Below are 20,631 nucleotides of genomic sequence, written 5' to 3'. Positions count from 1 at the left end.
TGTCCATGCATGTACATGCAGAGATAAGAGGAGGACGTTGGGTGTCCTGCTCTGTCACTTTGCCTTATTTCCTTGAGACAGGGTCTCTCACAGAATCTGAAGCTCACTGTTTCATCTAGGCTGGCTGGCTGTGAGTTCCTGGGATCCACCTGTCTCTGTCCCCATGTGGCCATGCTCAACTTTTTTTTTTTAATGTGAGCGCAAACACGTTTGTAAGATATAAGATAAGTAAACAAATATTCGGGTACATTTCTAAGGCAAGTGAGAGTAGGCAAGACTACATGAAACACACAACCACTTTTACAACCGACCCAAAGAAATGAAATACTAGGGGCTAGAGAAATGTCTCAGTGGCTAAGAGTATTAATTGCTCTTTCAGAGGACCAGGATTTGATTCAGTCATCCTCATGGCAACTAGTAATCATCTTTAACTAGTTCCAGGCATTTTGATGATCTCATCTAGTTCCATAGACACTCAGTATGCACATATTGCAATCAAGACACCCATACACATAAAATAAAACAGTAAAATAAACAAATAAAAGAAGATGAAATACTTTATTATGATTCTAACAAAAAAAATGTACTGTATGCTGGAAGCTGTAAAAATGTTGGTGAAAGAAATCAAACAAATTTGAAGGAATGGAGGAGCACATCATATTTTCAGACCAGACAACTCTGCCAGGGGGATGGCTCATCAGGTAAGAGAACTTTTTTCTCTTAAGTATTGCTGCCGTGCTCGCTTCGGCAGCACATATACTAAAATTGGAACGATACAGAGAGAAGTATTGCTGCCTGGGGGTTAAGCCCCCAGGAGCACATGGCTCAAAGGGAATCCACAGAGTGGGCACATACTAGACTTTTCTATCTGAGGGGGTTAGGGGAAAAGACACTTACACTCTCTCTTGATAGTTTCCTCCCTTATTCTCTATTCTTCATTCTGTGTTCCACATTCTCTTTTCTTATCTCTATCCAGGGATGTCCCTTCTGTTTCTCTTGATGTTTTCCTTCTCCTCCTTACTCTCTTGAAGTTATCCTCCTAATTCTCTCTTTTTTGATGCTTTCCTTCTAACTTTCTCATTCTTGATGTTTTCCTTGCAGCCCATTTTAACTCTCTCTGACTCTATCTCTATTCTTTCCCCTACAGCTTATATATCTCAGCAAAATCTTTCAGGCAATATAAAAATTACAGTGTAGTTACATTCTGTTTTTCAAGTGAATGAATACAAGTAAATAACAGCCTGCTTTCCATATCCCAAACATGATTAAACATCTTACGTATTACAGGAGAAAAACAAATTATTTCAAGAACCCTTGTACATTCATACCCAAGCAACTTTCTGTAGATTAACTGTGTAGGTAAGCAAGATATTCTTCTCAGTCAGGTCTTTTATTGGTAAGCTGCACTTTTTAGTTATAAAGAAAGGGCCAATTACTTTATTACTTACCTTGAAAGGTAATCTTATAAGGAATCTTAAAGGAATCACAAATCTAAACTTTTATATATAAAAAAAAATCAGTCAGCTCTACTTTAAATCTTTAGGGTGCATACCCATTCATCAATAGTTTTTTATATCAAGAGATTGAGGGAAAATGGGTATAAGGAATTAATTATCATTTTTGTTTATCAACCAATTCTAGCAAGAAAAGTGAGTGAGCTAGTAATAAATAGGATGCTTTGTATTTGTTCTCTGACTCTACAGTATCCCTCACCCTTTATAAAATTTTAGATTATGTTCTTGGAATTTTCACCTTAAAGCTACTATTAAAACATCTGATCCAACCTGAAGTTATTATAAGGCTTTGTTTTAGGAAATGATGCACACTGAAACCTGTGTCTTTCAGCATTAAGACTAAAGGAATTCAAGCCAATCTGGCTCCTGGGACTCAATTGCTTATCTTAATCATTAACTTGAGCTAAAATCTATGCAGCTCCTTAGGTGAAACTCATAGGCCCTAGATGTGTAACATTTCCTTGTATATATTTTTATTCATCAAAACTAAAATTATTATTATTATCATCAATTAGACAATACAGCTTAGGAAGGAATCATCTTCACAATAATCCACAATAAAACTGCCCAGTAGAATGGGATGTTTCTATGAGATAAACATACTACATTACAGGCAGTGGGGATCTCCCCACACCCATTCACACCATACCAGACACCAGAGAAAGATGGCAGTGGAAAGCATGTAATGGCACAGCAGAAACAAAAGACATTCTGGAGTCTGTGGCCTTGGGGCCTTGCCTATCCAACTTTCACCCATGCGGGAGTTGCCTCCTGGTGGGCTGACACCTTGAACTTCAGTTGCCACCTGCTGCTCCTCTGATGTGGCCACTGATACTCAAGCATGAGGACCCAAGTTTGAATCCCCAGCACTCACATTAGAAAAAGTTGGGCATGGCTACAGGTGCAATAAATGCAGTGCTGAGAACAGAGACAGGTGGATCGAAATAGTTCACTGGTGATCAAGCCAAGATGAAGCAATGAGCTTCTGGTTCAGTGGGAGACCCTATTTCAATAGAGTAAGGCAGGATGATAAAACTGGACACCCAATGTCCTATACTTATGTCTGCATGTGCACACATGGACACATGCATGTAGGCAATACACGTACAACTCAAAGTGCTAAGAACAGTGATTTTCTTCATATTTATCAAAAGATTTAATCCAATTCTGATAGTGTAGGTAAGTGGGGTTTTCATGTGTAGACATCAATAAAGCTTATTCTGAATTTGCATGAAAAGACAATGGAAGAAGGGTAGATAGAAAGGATTCTAAAAAAAAAAAAAGAGGAACCAATTGTTGTACCTCATGTGGAGTCACAATGCAGTTACAATAATCAAGAGTGTATGCTGTTCTGGGAGGGACAGACACAGGACTATGGTACATAACAGTGAATGAGTAGTCCATCCACAGACACAGCCCCAAATGATTTTCATTCTTTCTTGGTCCTCAATACAATCATTAAATCATTGGCTTAATGAATTTACTCTTTGTAGTCTAAACTGATATGATTCTACACCAGAATGTTTTCCCACACCAGAATGTTTTCCCACACCAGAATGTTTTCCCTACTGATTTGTGTGTGTTTATGTGAGTGTGTGTACTTTCTTATGAATGAGTGCATGTGTGTGTGTGTGTGTGTGTGTGTGTGTGTGTGTACCATGAAGTGTGTAGACACCAGAGGAGAATCTTTGGATGTTGATTCACCTTTCCACCTTGTTTGAGACAGTGTCTGCTGTTTCCCAGTGCTTAGGCCAGGGCAGCTAGTCTGCAAGTTTTCACAAATTCTGTCTCTACTTCCATTTCTTCATAGGTGTGTTTTGGGAGTACAGATGTGTGTGCTACTGTGTCCATCTTTTACATGGGTTATGAGGAGCTGAACACAGGCTGTGTTCTAACTGCTTTTATACATTGATCCATCTTCCAAGACCCCAGGTACTTTTTCCCCACAGGTGCAAAAATGATTCAATTATGTAAAAAAAAACCTGGAAACATAACACAAAATAGATCACAGACTTAGATTAAAACTTAAAACTGTAAAGTTTAGTAAAGAAAAACAAACAACCAACAAGGAGGTTTATGGGATGAATTTTCAGACATGTTACAAAAGCATAATCCACAAAGGAAAAATAGATGTATTTGCATCCTTTAAATAAGATTTTCCCCCTCTTACAGAAAGATTCCCATTAAACAAACATTAGTGAAAATACGCTGAAAATGAACTATTGTATCTTACTGGTTGGAATGCTAATCTGTGCAGCCACCATAGAAACCAGTGTAGAGAAATGTCATAAGCCTGAACACTTAACTCTCATACAATTCATTACACTACTGTTGGGTATAAAAGTAAAGAAATTGAACTCAGTGTACCACAGAGATACCAGTGCACTCATGTTTTTTGGTTTTTCTATTCATAATAGTCATGGTGTAGAATCAGCTTAGGTACTGTTCTAGTTTGCTTTCTGTTGTTGTGATAAATGCCATTACCAGAAGCAACTTGTAGAGGAAAAGGTTTATTTTAGCTTACAGGTTGTAATCCATCACTGAGGGAAGCCAAGTCAGGAACTTAAGTCAAGAGCTTGAAGCAGAAACCAAAAGAGGCATGCTGCTCACTGGCTTGCTCCAAGGCTCATGTTCAGCTACTTTTCTTATATAGTCAAGGTCATTTGGCCTAGGGATGGTACCACTTATAGTGGGCTTCACTCTCCTAAATCAGTTAACAATCAGGAAAATGCCTCACAGACATGCTCATAGGCCTATTGGACAGAGAAAATTCTTCAACTGAAGTTCCCTTTTCTAGCATATGTCAAGTTGACAATCAAGATTAATTATCACAGGTGCCCATCAATAGGTGAATGGATAAAGAAAATGTGACACACACACACACACAAATGAAGTTTGTTTCAGTCATAAAGAAGAACAAAATTATGTTATTTGAAGGAAATTGGACGGAACTGGAGATCATCATGTTAAGAGAAACAAGCCAGATTTAGAAATACAAGTATCACGTGCTTCTTCTCATATGCAATATCTGCATTAGACTGTTTAAATGCCATGGAAATAGAAGGAGTATATTTGGGAAGAAGACCAGAGGGAGAGGGAGATATAAGATGGTAATGGAAAGATATTTATAAAGTACATTATATATGGTAAGAAATGTCATAAGAAAACTTATTATTTTGCATAATAAATATATGCTAATAATGAAGAAAATAAGCATAGATTCCCATTAAGAAGAAAAAACAAGCTGTACATGGCCACTTTATCAGCTTAGCACGTGGGAGCCTTATCAACATTGAAGGAACAGTTCTGTCTTGACTGTTGGCTGTTATAGATAGGCACACATGTGTTAATTTTGTATGACATCACACACACACACACACACATAAAATAAAGACACATAAAATAGATAATTGAATAATATATATGGATTCTATCAATTTCCTGTCACAGAAAGATACTAAATTTATAGTTACTACAGATATTACCATGGAAACAAATGGAGGAAACATAGATGGAACCTTTATGTACATTTTTACTCAATTCCCTATGAAGTTAGAATCACTTCACAATAAAAAACCTAATGCATGAACATGGCACTGGGGAGATGACTCAGTGGGTAAGAGCGCTTGCTTGGTGAGTTCAAATCCCAAGCACCAACTTCAAAAGCTGCGTATTGCCACACATGCCTGTAATTTCAGCTGTGCGAAGGACAGAGACAGGAAAATGTCAGGAGCTTTGGGCTGCCAGATTACCTCCAAGCTCAGTAGGGGATGAGAGAGTAATAGAGCAGGTCATCTCATATGCTTCTCTGGCTTCCTTGTGTGTTTGGGGCAGGGACATCTACACATATGAGTGCATATACTGCACATCTACTACACAATACTATACACACCCCTCACATGCCCCCCTCCACACACACACACACACACACACACACACACACACACACACACACAGAGAGAGAGAGAGAGAGAGAGAGAGAGAGAGAGAGAGAGAGAGAGAGAGAAAGAGACCCCAAAAACCTAACAAATGTGTGAATACATGAATAGATGTTTAAATAATTTAAAAAATAGATGCCTACCTGACGGTTTGTGAAAGTAGAATAACATTCCTTCACCAGCACTGTTTTGATTATGTCTGGATCCATGATAGCCAACACAGGCTGTCGGCCCTCATAAAACCTGCATTGGCAAAGCAGAAAGGATTCAATTAATAGTTGAAAGGATTCAACTATTCTGTTCCTGGCATGCCCAGAACCCAGATGCTGATCCAGATGTTACAAGATCCATAATCCAAATTGTGCAATACACAACTATATGAGCTCCTAGTTCAAGTCAGGAATTCTGACCACATATCACATGAGTCTCATGAAATGAAGTATAATGTAGCTCATTATACACAAAATAGTTCTACAAAGAGACCACAATTAAAAATAAATGGGAACATTTGTTAAGTCTGGGTGGTGTATACATGATACTGAATTGAATAGCCAGACACTGGGCAGAAAATCAAGTGAGCCATCCTTGGACCTTTAAGTCTGCGAGAATAGTAAAAAATGCAATTTTTATCAGACTAATTCAGTCTGTGAACCATGGTACCTGAAGACATATGGGACCTGTGTATTAAAAGCCTCTAAAATACATACAATCATAACTTCAACTCAAGAGGTTATGGGCTATGACCGTCTTCCAGGCACAGAGGTATGTGATGATTTCAAGTAAACAAATGGAAGTTTCCAGAACACTTACCCCCATATTTTCCCATATTTTTTATGGCATTCTCTGTCAAACTCCCAAAATCCCTGGGAAGAGAAAGAAAATGAAAATGCATTATTATTATTTTTACATTTATTTGGTGTGTGTGTGTGTGTGTGTGTGTGTGTGTGTGTGTGTGTAGAACAGAGTAGAACAGAAGACCACTTCTGGTAGTCAATTCTCTCCTTCTACCACATGGGTTCTAAGGCCCAAACTCAGGTAGTCAGGATTCTTGGCAGACACATTTACCAATTGAGCTATCTTGCTGCTCCTGACTACTATTTTAAGTAGACTGCCCTTATCTCTAATTGGGATTATCTATATCTAAAAGATTTGAATCTTTCTAAATCAAGTTAACTATCCATCACTGGCAGTAAGAGGAATGTTGTTGTTCCTAGGTGTATGAGTGAGAGGGAGAGAGAATATAGGAGATATTTGAAATGGGAGAACTTGAAATTGTTCAGACTTCCCCCCAACATTGTACGTGCATGGCCGTTTACTCTTGTCTGTGAATAATAGTGAATACGTTGTCTCTTTAAAGTGTGTTTGCTTCCCCACATGTCATCCTTAAGTGTGCAAGGACTCTAAGTCATTCCTTTCTTAGGTGTAAGAGGAAACAGAAGCTAAGAGAAATCGAGGGAGATTCCCAGGAACAGGCATCATTGTTTATCTCCATATTTAGAGTCCTTTTTGTTTACCTCATAAGCTCTCCCTAGAACACCAGAAGAACTAGGAACAGGAACAAACTCCAGATCTCTTTCAATCTAGAGAGTGGGTGAGTCTCAGGCATGTTGTTGATTGAGAAAACAAGCAAGGGAGGAATGACAGAGACCTTGTTTCCCAGGGTCCCTAATGAACACAGAAAGGCGGAGAGATGTCATAACTACAGGAAACAATGTAATTTAACCATTTCCTTTGACTTTTTACTTCCTGTCCTAGTTTGTTTTAATTATCAACTTGACAGAGCCAATAATATGAGAAGGGAGTCTCCACTGAGAGATTTCCAAGATCAGATTGGCCTGTGGAGCCAATGTCTATGGGGGCTTATCTTGATGGTTAATTGATGTAAGAGACTCAGCTCACTGTTTCCATTCCCTGGGCAGGTAGTTCTGGGCCGTATAAGAAAGATAACTAACAAGAGCCTGAGAGAGTCAGGAAGCAGGTTCCTCCACGGTTTCTGACCCAGGTTCCTGGCCTGATATCTGTCAATAATGAATCCCAAGCAGTAAGATGATAGAAAACCTTTCCTTCCCTAATTTGCACTGCTCACAACATTTTGTTTTAAAGATTTATTTGTATCTTATGTGTATGGGTGCTTTGCCTGCATGTATGTATGTGCCCTGTGTGTAAGCCTTGTGTCCCAGCAGGCAAGAGGTATCAGATCCCCTGGAACTGGAGTTAGGTGCCATGTGGGTGCTGGGAACCAAATTCAGGTTCCCTGTAAGAGCAAATGTTCTGAACCATCTCGCCACCTCCCTTGTTCAGAATGGTTAATTTCAGCCACAGAAAGGAAACTAGAACACTTTCAAAACTGAAAAACAAAATGAAGCAAAACTTCTGCCAAGTTTCAATTGTGATGTTTTCAGCTGTGGAAACAAAAGTGGCCAGTGAGATGGCTCAGTAGGTGAAGGCATCTGCCACCCACGCTTGTTGACTTGAGTTTGATTCCAGTACCCACAAGGTGCAAGAGGAGAATCAACTCTCCTAGTGATTATCTGACCTTCATGTACACACACACACACACACACACACACACACACACACACACACTCACACACTCTAATCAAATGAATGAATGAATGAACGAACAAACAAACAAACAAACAAATATGTATGAACTTAAAAAGGGGTTCCAGAGGCATTACTGTCCCTTGCTAGAATATATACTGGAAAAAAAGCAAAACTTTTTTGAGGCTCATAAATCTGAACAAGTCCCCAAAATGAGGTCTGAGCTGATCAGCTGCACCAAACCACGTCCTCCAAAGACAATAATAATAAAACCTGAGAACTGTCACGTAAGATCTGGCCTTTCTTTCTTTTTTTTTTTTTCTTTCTTGGTTTTTTGAGACAGGGTTTCTCTGTGTAGCTTTGCGCCTTTCCTGGGACTCACTTGGTAGTCCAGGCTGGCCTCGAACTCACAGAGATCCGCCTGGCTCTGCCTCCCAAGTGCTGGGATTAAAGGCGTGCGCCACCACTGCCCGGCAGATCTGGCCTTTCTAATGAAAGGAACTAAGCTAGTTTTGACAACCACAATAATCCAAGCAGAGCACTCAGTCAACACTTACATTTCGGTATGCAAGAATATTTCCCACGAAAGGCAGTGGTTTGGGTCCAGAAATCCCCAAATTCTTAAAAGTTCCATGTGTATAGGTTCAGTATCTGTAAAGTGGGAGATCAAGTTCTTAGGGATTGTCACTGTATGTTGTGCAGGCTTATCAGTTACACACACAGGAACTGTAACATTCAAGCTGGAGTGGGGGATAACATGGAAGCAACAAATAACAACAAAAACTTCAACAGCAGCAATTATTTTTGATCTTCATTTTTAACTCCACATTTATCTGAGAGACTCCCCAGGCCCACAAAGGTTAACTCAAAAAGTAGATGAATTGTTTTGGCTCTAAGTCCTACAGTGAATTATTTACAAATGTCCCCAAACATCACTGTTAATGTGAGATTCAGGCTAGAATACTTCTACATATAGGAAACTGGACGCCAGTGGGTCTGCCCTTCTGATCTTCAGTGGGGGGGCTGCAACCCAAAAGTGTATCTGAGACTTTGTCCTTGAGAGGAGAGGAGTATTTTCTTACTTTCTCCTAACTCAGTGGTTTTCAACCTTCCTAATGTTGTGACCCTTTAACACAGTTCTTCATGCTGTGGTGACCCCCAACCATAAAACTATTTACTACATTGTAACTGCAATTTTGATACTGCTATGACTCTTAATATAAATACCTGATATGTAGGGTATCTGATATGTGACCCCTAGGAAAGGGTTGCTTGATCCCCTAATGGGGTCACGATCCACAGGTTGAAAACCACTATCCTAACTCATACCTGAAAAGAGTTCATGCCATCACTGTCCCATTCTCTTCCTTATCCACCTACACTGAAAAACTCACATGACCTGATGGACAAGCACAGCAAAAACTGTTGAACTGAAAAACAAAAAACCTGCTCGCTGAGTTTATTTTGAACCATACGTACAGTCTGTCCCATGTATTTGCTTATGCCTTAGGCTTACATTCCTGACACTTAGAAACAGATGAAGTCACTTCACACAATTTGTTGTCACAAATACTGAGAGCAACAGCCCCATTTTAGCCTTCTGAAAGAAGGCTGCTGGCATATCTCACTGAAGTTTTAGGATCAAATAGAATGAAATGAAACCTTTCAAATAATTGTAAAACATGATCAAATAGGAAAGATATTGCCACAATATCTTAAATATTTTTTCTCCAAGAATAAAACCATGTTCAAAATGTCTGTTTCCATATTACCATGAGTGTTTATCATTTATTAATATTAATTGGTGATAGAAATCAAGTGTGATGTGTTTGGTGAGGAAGGAGCATCTACTATCCATGGACTAATAGGTGTGTCTACACACACACACACACAAACACACACATGCACTCACATGCACATGCACACACACACAGAGACAGTAGAATGAGCTGTCTACAGTGGTCTAGGTCACATGTTTATTATCCTAGGACTCAGGAGGCATCCCAATTAGAAAGGAAGTACAGAGATAGATGTTTTTGACTTATACTCCCAGTAGAACTTAGAGGGAAAATATTTAAAATCCAAATTGTTTCAGAGTGTCTGCCTTTTGAGGATGCCAGTAGATCTCATAGCTGGGGAGGAGTAACTCCTTATACAGATGCTATGAACTTGAAGGGAAACGAGGAAGGGAAAGAATCAAAGTCGGGTCTCCTTTGCCCTAAAGATTCACCACTTAGAAACAAATAATTCTTCACATTATAAAGAAGAACCAAGTTTGGGATACTTAAGGATGAGTAACAAAAAAAGGAGGCAATCTGAGCCTACCACAGAGCCTGGGGTATACTAGGGTCATTGCATAAATGGTCTTAGAGGTGGGACAAGGGAGCAGAAACTAGTCATGTGCACACAGGGCAACACTATACATCTCCTGCATCAGAGGACACAGGTGAAGATGACACAGAAGCTCCTCCCATCCCCACAATCCCAAGACCTTGCAGAAGAGGCCTCCTCCTATCATACACAGTGACCAGCTATTTGTAATCTGCTTCTGCTGAGCTCTGGTTGGTTAATCTGGGGAAAAACTGAGACTCAATCAGAGGATACCCCAAGTCTCACTGAGGTCACTCAATCCTCCTATCCACAGAAAGTGGAGTTTAGTAGAAGAAGAATGCCTATGTATCCCTTTGGAGGGATTTGCATAAGACCAACAGCAACACTGTAGATCTTAGCATCCCACACACTGAAGCAACATCCCCTTATTTTCTCTTTGGATTTTCCAAACAGGTAGAGGAAAGAATTATCCAATTCACATCCCCAAGTCTTGATCACTGAGGAGAGGAGCCTGGGCAGTTTACTCACAGGTAGAGGAGCACCAGGCTGGTAACCAGGAGTATCCAAGTTTCCATGGAAAAGTTTGGGATCAGGTCCATTGCCGCTTTCTTTAATCAAGTCTCTCTTTTGTGTTTTATTCTCAGCTCTGTGTGTTGTGCCTTGCAGGTCTGAGCCTGATGAGCTCCCTTCCCCACCCAGCTGTGACTCAAGGAGGCCAGCCTGCAGTGCTTAAGGACTGGGAAAGGGGTTGGGCTGGTCTTGCAGCCAATGAAAACACCAGAGTGCTCCACCCACAGTTCCATGAGTCAGGTGCACTCTCCTCCTCAGCAGTTGGCAAACATGTGTCCACTTGGATCTTTGAATTTGTCTGATAGAAAGATCAATTTAAATACAACCTGTGTTATCACTGGATCCAAAGGTTATTGCTTCTTATCAGAGACTCAGGTGAAGTTATTGGCTTTAACTTCCTGTAGTCTGTCCTTTTGCCCAGGGCTGTTTTTATTTCTCAGTCCTTGAAATTCAGTCAAATGAGCTACACCTACAGGTATTTTATAATTCACTTCCCTCTGCCTACAATATGCTCTGTCTCACAGAAGACCCTCGTTAATCCTTCAAAATCCATTCTTTAAAAACCCATCTGGTAGAATCCTTCCTCACCAACCTCATCAAACAAAAGAAATACTCAGTCTCCTGGAGAAGCTTTATTATGTCCAGGAAAACAATTATATTTTTCTCCCTCCAAGAATGTTATTGGTTTCCATACATGTTTCCATTATCAAGTCATAAGTTTCTGCAAGACATAGTCTAGCTATGACTCTCTTTTGTCTCTAGTCCCTTGTAGAATGCTTACAGAATGCAACAGATGAAGTTGTCTTCTCTGTGTCCATTCCCATAAATGTTTGGTGATCACTTCATGTCCCTATGTCATAGAAACAAGAGTGTTGAGCTAGACCCAGTCTTTTTCCTGACATATGCAGGCAGATCTGTCTTGGAGCTGATTGCTACATCAAATGGAGCTGGAGGGATGTCTCAATACTTTAGATTACTGTCTGCTCTGCCAAAGGACCAGGTTCCAATTCTCAGCACCCACATGGAGACTTAACAACGGTGTGAGAGGGCTGCCCATCATCCTCACATTTCCCCAGAGTGCTCTTGAGTAGGATCAGCAGGAAATATTAGATAGAAGGATTTAGAGGGAGGAGAAACAGAGAGAAAATACAGGATAGCCACGAGAGGGCCTGGAACCTATTCCATTGGGCCCTGACTGTCTCTGCCCTAGGGTATTTATAGAAATGCCAAAGGGTGGAGCAAAAGACCTCCCTTCAACACAGCCAAGTGCAGACCATCTCAGACACCTGCACTCAGGCCCGTGGTCCAATCATCTTCTCTATGCAGACCTGTTGGGTAAAACCACCATGAAACCTGAAAATGGTCTCCCACACCATGTCCTGTAACTCAACCTTCAGTGGATCCAACTCCCTCTCTGGCTTCTATGGGCACTGCACACATGTGATGCACAGACATGCAGGCAGAACACCCATATACATAAAATAAAATAATTAAATAACCCGTGAGTGTGTATTGATGTGGTGTGTGTGTCTATGTTCACAATTGTAGGGGTGAGTGAATAAGAATTATACAGATCCCTGATAGACATACAGATAGGGAAAGGTGTCACAGAAATATGATAAAGATGGCAAATATCTGGCTTCTTTCTCACCCTCCTGATATGAAACAAAGACCTAGAAGGCTTTATAACAAGTTGAAAGGTAGGACTAGGGTAAGTTTACCCAAAATTGTAAGCCTTTCAGCTTTTCTTTTTTTTTTTTTTTTTGTTTAAATTACCCAATTCTAAATTAGGGGAAGAACCTAATTCTAGCCCACCCACAGCCCTTCAAGCCCCCAGCTCTCTAGGGGATGCTGGACTTTAGCTTCCTGAGTTCCCTTGTGTTTCCAGGGTTCTTTCTCTGTGCATGCCATGCTGCGTCTGTACTTCTTCACCTTCAATAAAAGTAGTTTTCAACTATTGACTCCACTTGCTGGGCTTGAGATTTTCCCCATTGTTACCTGTTACGCTACCAACTTTCCCACCTTCTAATTCTTTTAACTGTCAGACAAAACAACCTAATCTGGAAACTTCGATGGTACTAGGGGTGAGTGTGAGTGTGGGTAGGTCCAGTGCACATGTGTGACTGTGCATGTGGAGGCTGGAAGTGGACAGCAGACATCCTCCTTGACCAACAGCTCACCTTATATAATGAGTCAGTCTTTCTCACTTGAAACCCGGGCTTGCCAGTTTGGTTTATCTAATTGGCCAATTCACTCTGCTGTTCCCCTGGCTCTGCCTCCCACACCCTGGGATTACAGGCAGTCCACTATGCCTGCCAGACATTGTGTGCAGACAGTCGAACTCTGGTCCATATGCTTTCATAGTAGGCACTTTATCTACAGAATCATATCCCCAGTCCCCAAGTTAGTCATAATCCTTTTTTTTCCCCATTCATGGTACATTTGTTTATGTTTCATGCTTTTAGTTTTTATTTGTCTATTTACTTTACATACTAGTTGTAGCCTCTTTCCTCATCCTCCCCTCCCAGTCCCTCTCCCCTACAATCCCCTCCTCTTTTGTCTCCAACCAGGAAAGGTCAGGTCTCCTACGAGTATCATTAAAACATGGTTAGCCACATTCTTAACCAATGAGTGTGAAGTCTCTGAAAAGGCTTCATGTCCAATATGAGTGGGTATGAAAGGGTTGAGAGGTGCACCGGAAGCACTCTGGCCACCAGTCTATGGCAGATGTTACTCCATATAGCATGCAAGGGTGCCCAAGACTCCAAAATAAAATATGATTCCAGCTACAGACTTGGGGGAAAGGAGTGTCAAACAGACATGCCTGCCCCCGCCCTGTACCATCTCCCCCCCTCTGCTTTCAGATAAATGAATTGTTGCCCCATATAGGCTCCAGAAGCTGTATTAGAAATGACAGCTGGAGCTCTGCCTGTGAAGGGTGTATCTTTTTCTACCAGATCATTCAAGTTCCTTTCCTCCTTGTCTCTCCCCTAATCTCCTTCACACCTGCCACTGGGTAAGCCACATGCTCCCTGCCTTGATGTTTTATTCAGACTTTTCACGCACCCAAAGTGATTGAGCAAATGGGAACTCCAGACATTATGAGCTCAAACAAATCTTTTGTCTCCCAGGTTGTTTACCTGTAGGATTTTCTCATGCTCCTGAAATGTTACTACAAATAGCACACAAAATTTGCATAAATAAGCCAGGTTATTATTGTGACTATACATGACTGTGAGACTCAGAAACTCGTGAAACTTGTTTGTGAAGAATAAGAAAAACCTGGGAAAGGAAGCTAGCGCTTAGGTTGCTGTAAGTGGAGACTGATGGATGATTGCAGTCTTAGCAAAGGATGACGACATCATTCTGGACATAAAGTCCTGGCTAATGATGTTTCAGATGAAAATGAAAACTTTGTGGGGAATCAGAGGCCATTCGTGTTACATGCTGGCAACAAACATGCCTGCATTTTTTTTCATGCCCCGAGAATGTTGGAGGCTGAGTTTAAAGGGGAAAAGTAACACAGTGTTATGCTTGTTGGCATGGTTACTGCTGGCGGCTTCTAGCCAGATTTACTGGGAGAACAAGGAATATGATACAAAAGTAAATATATGAAAAGTTTGACCAGGAAAAGAAATGTATATAAAGTCAGGGCCCAAATAGTATGGTTACTAAAGATGTTAGTGGCATTAAAAAAAATGTAGTTTTGATTTGTATTTCTTTGGTGACTAAAGATGTTGAACATTTATTTCTTGATTTTTTTTGAGCCATTTCTATTTCATCATTTGGAAAGTGTACATTTAGTTCCTGTCCTAACTAGTGTTATGTTAACTTGATGCAGAGTAAAGTCATTTTTGAAGTGGAAACTTCAATTGAGAAAATGTCCCTACCAGGTTGGCTTGTGGGCAAGCCTGTAGTGTATTTTCTTAATCAGTGATTGATGTGGGAGAGCCCAGACCATTTTGGGTGGTGTTACATCTGGGTGTTATAGGAAAGCAGACTTAGCAAGCCAGGGGGAATTAGCCAGAAAACAGTGTTCCTCTGTGACCTGTACTTTCCATGCCTCCAAGTTCCTGCCCTTCTTGAGTTCCTGACCTGACTTCTTTCTGTGATAGACTATGACATAGGAATGTGATGGTTTGAACAAGAATGGCCCCCATCTCATAAGTTTGAATACTTGGCTATTAGATGTTGGAACTGTTTGGAAAGAATTAGAAAGTTTGGTCTTGTTGGAGGAAGTGTATCACTGAGGGTAGACTTTGAGGTTTCAAAAGCCCAAGCCATTCCAGTTGGCTCTCTCTCTGCCTGTGGTTGTTTTCTCAACACGTCAGCTCTCAGCTACTGCTCCAGCACCATGCCTGCCTGCCTGCTGCATGTTTCTTGCCACAATGGTCATGGACTAACCCTCTGAAACTATTAGCAAGTCTGTAATAAACTCTTTCTTTTATAGGTTGCCTTGATCATGGTGTCTCTTCACAGCAATAGCAAAGTAACTATGACAACGCCTATGAAATATTGTCTATAAAGTGAATATGAAGAGAGATTTAGAATTGCTTTAATTGGGGCTAGACATGTGGTTTTGTTGGTAGAATGCTTGCTTAACATTCATGAGGTGCTGGGTCTGATCCAAGTGCTCTGTAATGCTGGTTGTAGCTCACATCTAAAATCTCAACACTTGGGAGGTAAGAACCAGAGTATTAGGAGTTCAAGGTCATCTTAGGCTACATAGTAAGTTGGATAACTGCTCAATGGATACATGGAGAAAAAGACTAGGTTCATGGCTCAGTTGGTAAAGAAAGTGTCTGCCATGCAAGCATGAGGATGTGATTTAGGATCTAAAGAACACACGTAGAAATCTAGGCATGGTAATGTGTACCTGTAGCAGTTTCAGGGATAGGAGTGAAAACAGGTAGTTCTCTGAAGCTCACTAGCCTGCCAGCCTAGTGTAATTGATGAGTTTTAGGTTGAATGGGAGACCCTATCTCAAAAAATAAAGGTGGAAGAGCTAGAGAGATCACACAGTGGTTAAAAACACTTGTTGCCAATGTGTAGGACCTGAATTAATTCCCAGCACATCATTGGGTGGCTCACAACAAATGTAACTTAAGTTGCAAGAAAACTTATCCCTTCCTATAGCTACTACAGGCATATGCAAATGCTTGCACACACATAAATATAAAAACCACACATAAATAAAATAAATCTTAAGAGGATAAATGTGGAGAATGAACAAAGAAAGATGCTCGATTTTAACTGTCGGCTTCCACACACAGTCACATACATGTGCATTCACACTTACACACACATACTCTCTCTCTCTGTCTCTCTCTGTCTCTCTCTGTCTCTGTCTCTCTCTCTCTCTCTCTCTCTCTCTCTCTCTCTCTCTCTGTCTCTCTCTCTGTCTCTCTCTCTGTCTCTCTCTCTGCTCTCTCTCTGTCTCTCTCTGTCTCTGTCTCTCTCTCTCTCTCTCTCTCTCTCTCTCTCTCTTTCTCACACACACACACACACACACAAATGCAACAGACACACTAACATACATATAAGAAAATATAAATCCTTTCTGGAACTAACACATTTTACTCTGCAAAACTTAATTTAGTTAAGTGGATCTTGTAATGAGGCATAGTTAGGCCTTGAGCTGCCCTATTCATCTGTAGGCCTCTAGTCTATCTATGTGGGATAGTCTAGTCATTTCTTGAGACCAGCACTGTGGCCAATCCAGAGCAAAAGGTCTTAGTCTACAAAGGGTCATAAAAGGAGATATACTTTTTTTGAAATTTGCCCTATAAGGCAGTATCCTTAAACATGAAAAGACATGAACATCAATAATTGAGCTGCAAGAGCAGATGCAGACACTCTGTATCAGAAGTACATCCTGATTACCTCTGTACTGCACACCCTGTCTGCCTTCAATGGCCTGCTATGAATAAACAGATGTCTCACAGACAGACAGAGGACATAGATCACTAACAGCCAGATTCTATTTTGGTTGCAGATAGAGAGACAAGGTGATAATTATAGCCTTGAGCTAAAATTAACCATATAATCTAAAACCTTTATCAGTCTTAGTGTGTTTATCTTTTTCAATTTCCCTGAAAAGTTAAAGTTCAACTTGAGATAACTGTAAAGGAAGCAATTAAGCTCATAAATGGTCATGCTATCAATGTTACAATGTTGTGAGCCCCCATGTGGATGAAGGGAACCCAAATCAGGTCCTCTGTAGGAACAGCCAGTGTTCTTAACCACCAAGTCATCTCTCCAGCCCAGAGCTTTATTAAAAACTCACTTTTACTGGTCTCTTGAATTTTTTCTTTTACCACAGGGCAAGAGTCTTGTTTATCCCCAAAGGAAGGTGACACATAATTACCCTATAGAGATGGGGATTTTTTAGGAAAAAGGACCTTGAGTCCATGGTTAAGGCAGGAGGGCATTAGAAAGAAAAGTATAGTATATTAAAAACACCATTCCAGGACCTTGGAGAGAAGGGGAAGCTTCCATTTACAGGGTGGAGAGGTTTGTGCTGTGACCCTATAGCAGAAAGGGTCTGATTTGATGTCTGTGGCTCCTGATGCCAGTGAAGACCACGTCAATGCCGGGGGTCTGGGCAGCCACCTGGAGTCACGCTGAAGTCCAAGAGCCACACTGCTGTGGGGGACATGGCGAACTAGGTGGCCTGCACTGTCACCTGGGGCCATGATGACATCTGAGCCCTGACTGTAACCTAGGATCATGTCTGGGTGCATGGTCCTGCCACAGCCAGGGTCTGTGTTGAACTGTGGCCCATGTTGCCACCAGAGGCCACAGGGAAGCCCAGGGTCTAGGCCACAACCTGTGGTCATATGGGTGTCAGAGGGCCATGTTGCCACTGCTGATCTGAGTGGCCTGGGCTGTCACCCGGGACCATAGTGTCATAAGGGCCAAGTCTGCTTCCAAGAGCCATGTCTGGGTCCATGGCTCTACAGCAGCCAGGGTCTAAGTTGATGTCCATGGCTTCCATTATTGCTGAAGACTATGGGGATGCCTGAAGTCTGGTCAGCCACCAGAGACCATGTTGATGTCTCAGGGTCATGCTGCTATCAGGGTCATACTGATCTGGGTGCCCAGTGCTGCCACCAGGGCCATGGTAATGCCCAGGTCCCAGCTGCTGCTGAGGGCCATGTCTAGGTCTGTGGTCCTGCTGCTGCTAGGGTCTGTGTTGATGTCCATGGCTCATGTCACCACAGGGGTCAAGGTAACCAAGTGTGTTGAAATCTGAGGGCTCTCCTGAGCTGGCCCTGCCCCTCATTGGCTCTGTCCTTTGCTGGATACTGTCTCAGGAGAGCTGGCTCCCTTCAATCAGGAAAGAAGGCCCCACCTCTCATCACTGGTGTGGCACCTCACCTGGGCAGCACATTAGAGCTGACCCTGTTATCGGGGACATAGGTGAGCTGGCCCTGAGAACAGCATAGGTGATATGTCCGCTCCCGCCCCTCCCCCTCCCCTGTCTGCCATGTGGTGGCATGGGTGAGGAAAAGTTTCCCTCCCCACCCCTTGCTGTCTGAGGCAGGAGAGAGAGCTGGTACCCAGGTCATGAGAGTACGAGAAGTAGCCCTGTCCCTCACCAGCTTCAGCACACAGGAGAGCAGCTCCTGCACCCTGCCAGGACAGTACACTAGTGCTCACCCTGTTGTTGGGGATGAAGGTGAGCCAGCCCTGAGGGCATGAGAGCAGGAGAGCTGACTGCTCCCCATCTCCCCATGCCTCCTACAACAACCAAGAGAGAGGGCCTGCACCTTGCCTGAGTAAGACAGTGGAGTTGGTTCTGATCGTTTGAGCGTCAGTGAGTGAGACCTGAGGGCTTGAGAAGAGAATTGGTACCACTCCTCTTGCAGGCTGCATTGGGTGAACTAGCTGAGGCAGAGCTCGCCCCGGCTGGTGACAACTGGGGAAAGCTGGTGGGCTGACCAGCCTAGCTACTACCTAGGTCCAGAACCAGGGCTATGATTTGGCACACTGTAACATCCACCTTGTCTTTGAACTGTTAGAGCATGTGAAGGGGACGGACCTACAGATCCAAAACTGAGGGATCCCTATGACACAGGACAACAGGATATCCAAGAGGAGCTCTAATGAGAGCCCATTATTGAGGCTGTAGCAGAAGCCAGGGGCCTTGAGCCAGACCAATGACTCACGGCAGTGAACACTTGCGAGTTATGAAGAACGGACTAAAGGGTAAATGGTGTGACTCAACGGTCTACACCAAAGCTTCCACGATGAGATTCTTCTCCTTTTTGTTTTGGTTGGTTGTTGCTTTCTGTTTTGTATTTTGTCGTTTCTTTTCGTTTGTTTTGTTTGTTTGTTTTTTGTTTTTTTTCTTTTAAATTTTGTGTGGTTTTTTTGGGAGGGTTGCATGGGGGCGGAGGGCGAATTTGGGGGTGGGGTGTGGAGATGGATGGGATCGAGTTGCATGATGTGAAATCCTCAAAGAATCAATTAAAGCAAAAAAAGAAAGATAAAAACACATTGCACACACACATGGAATTTTCAGGGTTAATACAGGCAAGGCACTGTATATATATATATATATATATATATATGTATATATATATATATATATGATGAAAATAAGATACATGGGCAGAAATTCTTCTTAATGGCATTTTATGTCCTAAGTGTTTGGGGCATGTGGCAAGCGCTAATGAGAAGAGAGATTCTGAAACCTTGTTTTCATGAAGCTCTACTTTTCATAAGGAAAACAGAAATGAACTAAACACACTCAAATCAATGCAGATTTGGATAAATGTTATGAAATAAAATAACTCTTATGGATGTTGTTTTTTCATGCTTTTATTGCCATAAAAGTTCCTTAACATATAGCTTAATGTTTTCCACTGTCGTTTTGGGGTCATTTAACAGCCTACAGTCATATTCTTAAAAGTGTTTGTCCTGAAATAGAAAATGATATTCAGTATCCATTAGCAGTCACTGCTCACCCACAGCAATGACATTTTGACTGTTGTCGCTGATAGTTCTTTATAAATCACATGCAAACCAATTTCACTTTTCTGTAGGCCTTTCCTGCACACTCTTTGAGTGACTAGGGTCCCTGGGAGAATAATACAGCATCCTTTTGAAACTCTCTACTCAGAAATAGTTTCAAACATTGCAAGAATACTGCAAAGTCCACCTGTATAGACTTGACACAGATCCCTCAGCTGTAACACTTTACTACTACATTTGTTCTTTGTTTCCTGTGTGTATTTATGTACATTGTTTTTCTGAAGGTTTTGGCAGGAGTTTAAAAACATAATGTCCTATTATCTCCTAATCCTTTAATATGTAGACCCTAAAAAAAGAAGAGCATCCTTCCTTAAAATTACATTACAAATGCTTTTTATCACACTACCGTCTAATTCACAAACAACATTACACTCTTACTGTCTATCAAAATTATATCCTTAGTGGGTCCACAATGCAATCCAGTATCAAGCAATGAATTTAGTTTTAATGTCTCATTTACCTTCTTTAATTTGGAAGTGTTTCAGCCTTGTCCTATCATTGACATTTTTGGTAATTATTTTATTGAAAATAGAGTTTTTAATACAATATATTGTCGTTATAGTTCCCATCCCCCAACTTATCCCAGATCTTCTCCACTTCTCCATCTACCCAAATCTATACCCTTTCTTTCTCTTTCTCATTACAATACAAGTAGGAATCTGAAAACACACATAATAAGATAAAATAAAAACAAA

General features: G+C 41.4%; 1 pseudogene; it reads right to left on the bottom strand.

Moving 5' to 3' along the window:
- Window positions 1–10,926, bottom strand: part of LOC131901579 (cytochrome P450 3A9-like) — a 30,274-nt pseudogene extending 19,348 nt beyond the window's left edge.
- Window positions 10,927–20,631: the final 9,705 nt, after the last annotated feature.

This window comes from Peromyscus eremicus, unplaced genomic scaffold (assembly GCF_949786415.1).
Source record: "Peromyscus eremicus unplaced genomic scaffold, PerEre_H2_v1 PerEre#2#unplaced_113, whole genome shotgun sequence".
Classification (NCBI taxonomy): domain Eukaryota; kingdom Metazoa; phylum Chordata; class Mammalia; order Rodentia; family Cricetidae; genus Peromyscus; species Peromyscus eremicus.
The sequence above is the reverse complement of the archived record's forward strand: the minus strand, read 5'-3'. Positions and strand labels throughout refer to the sequence as shown.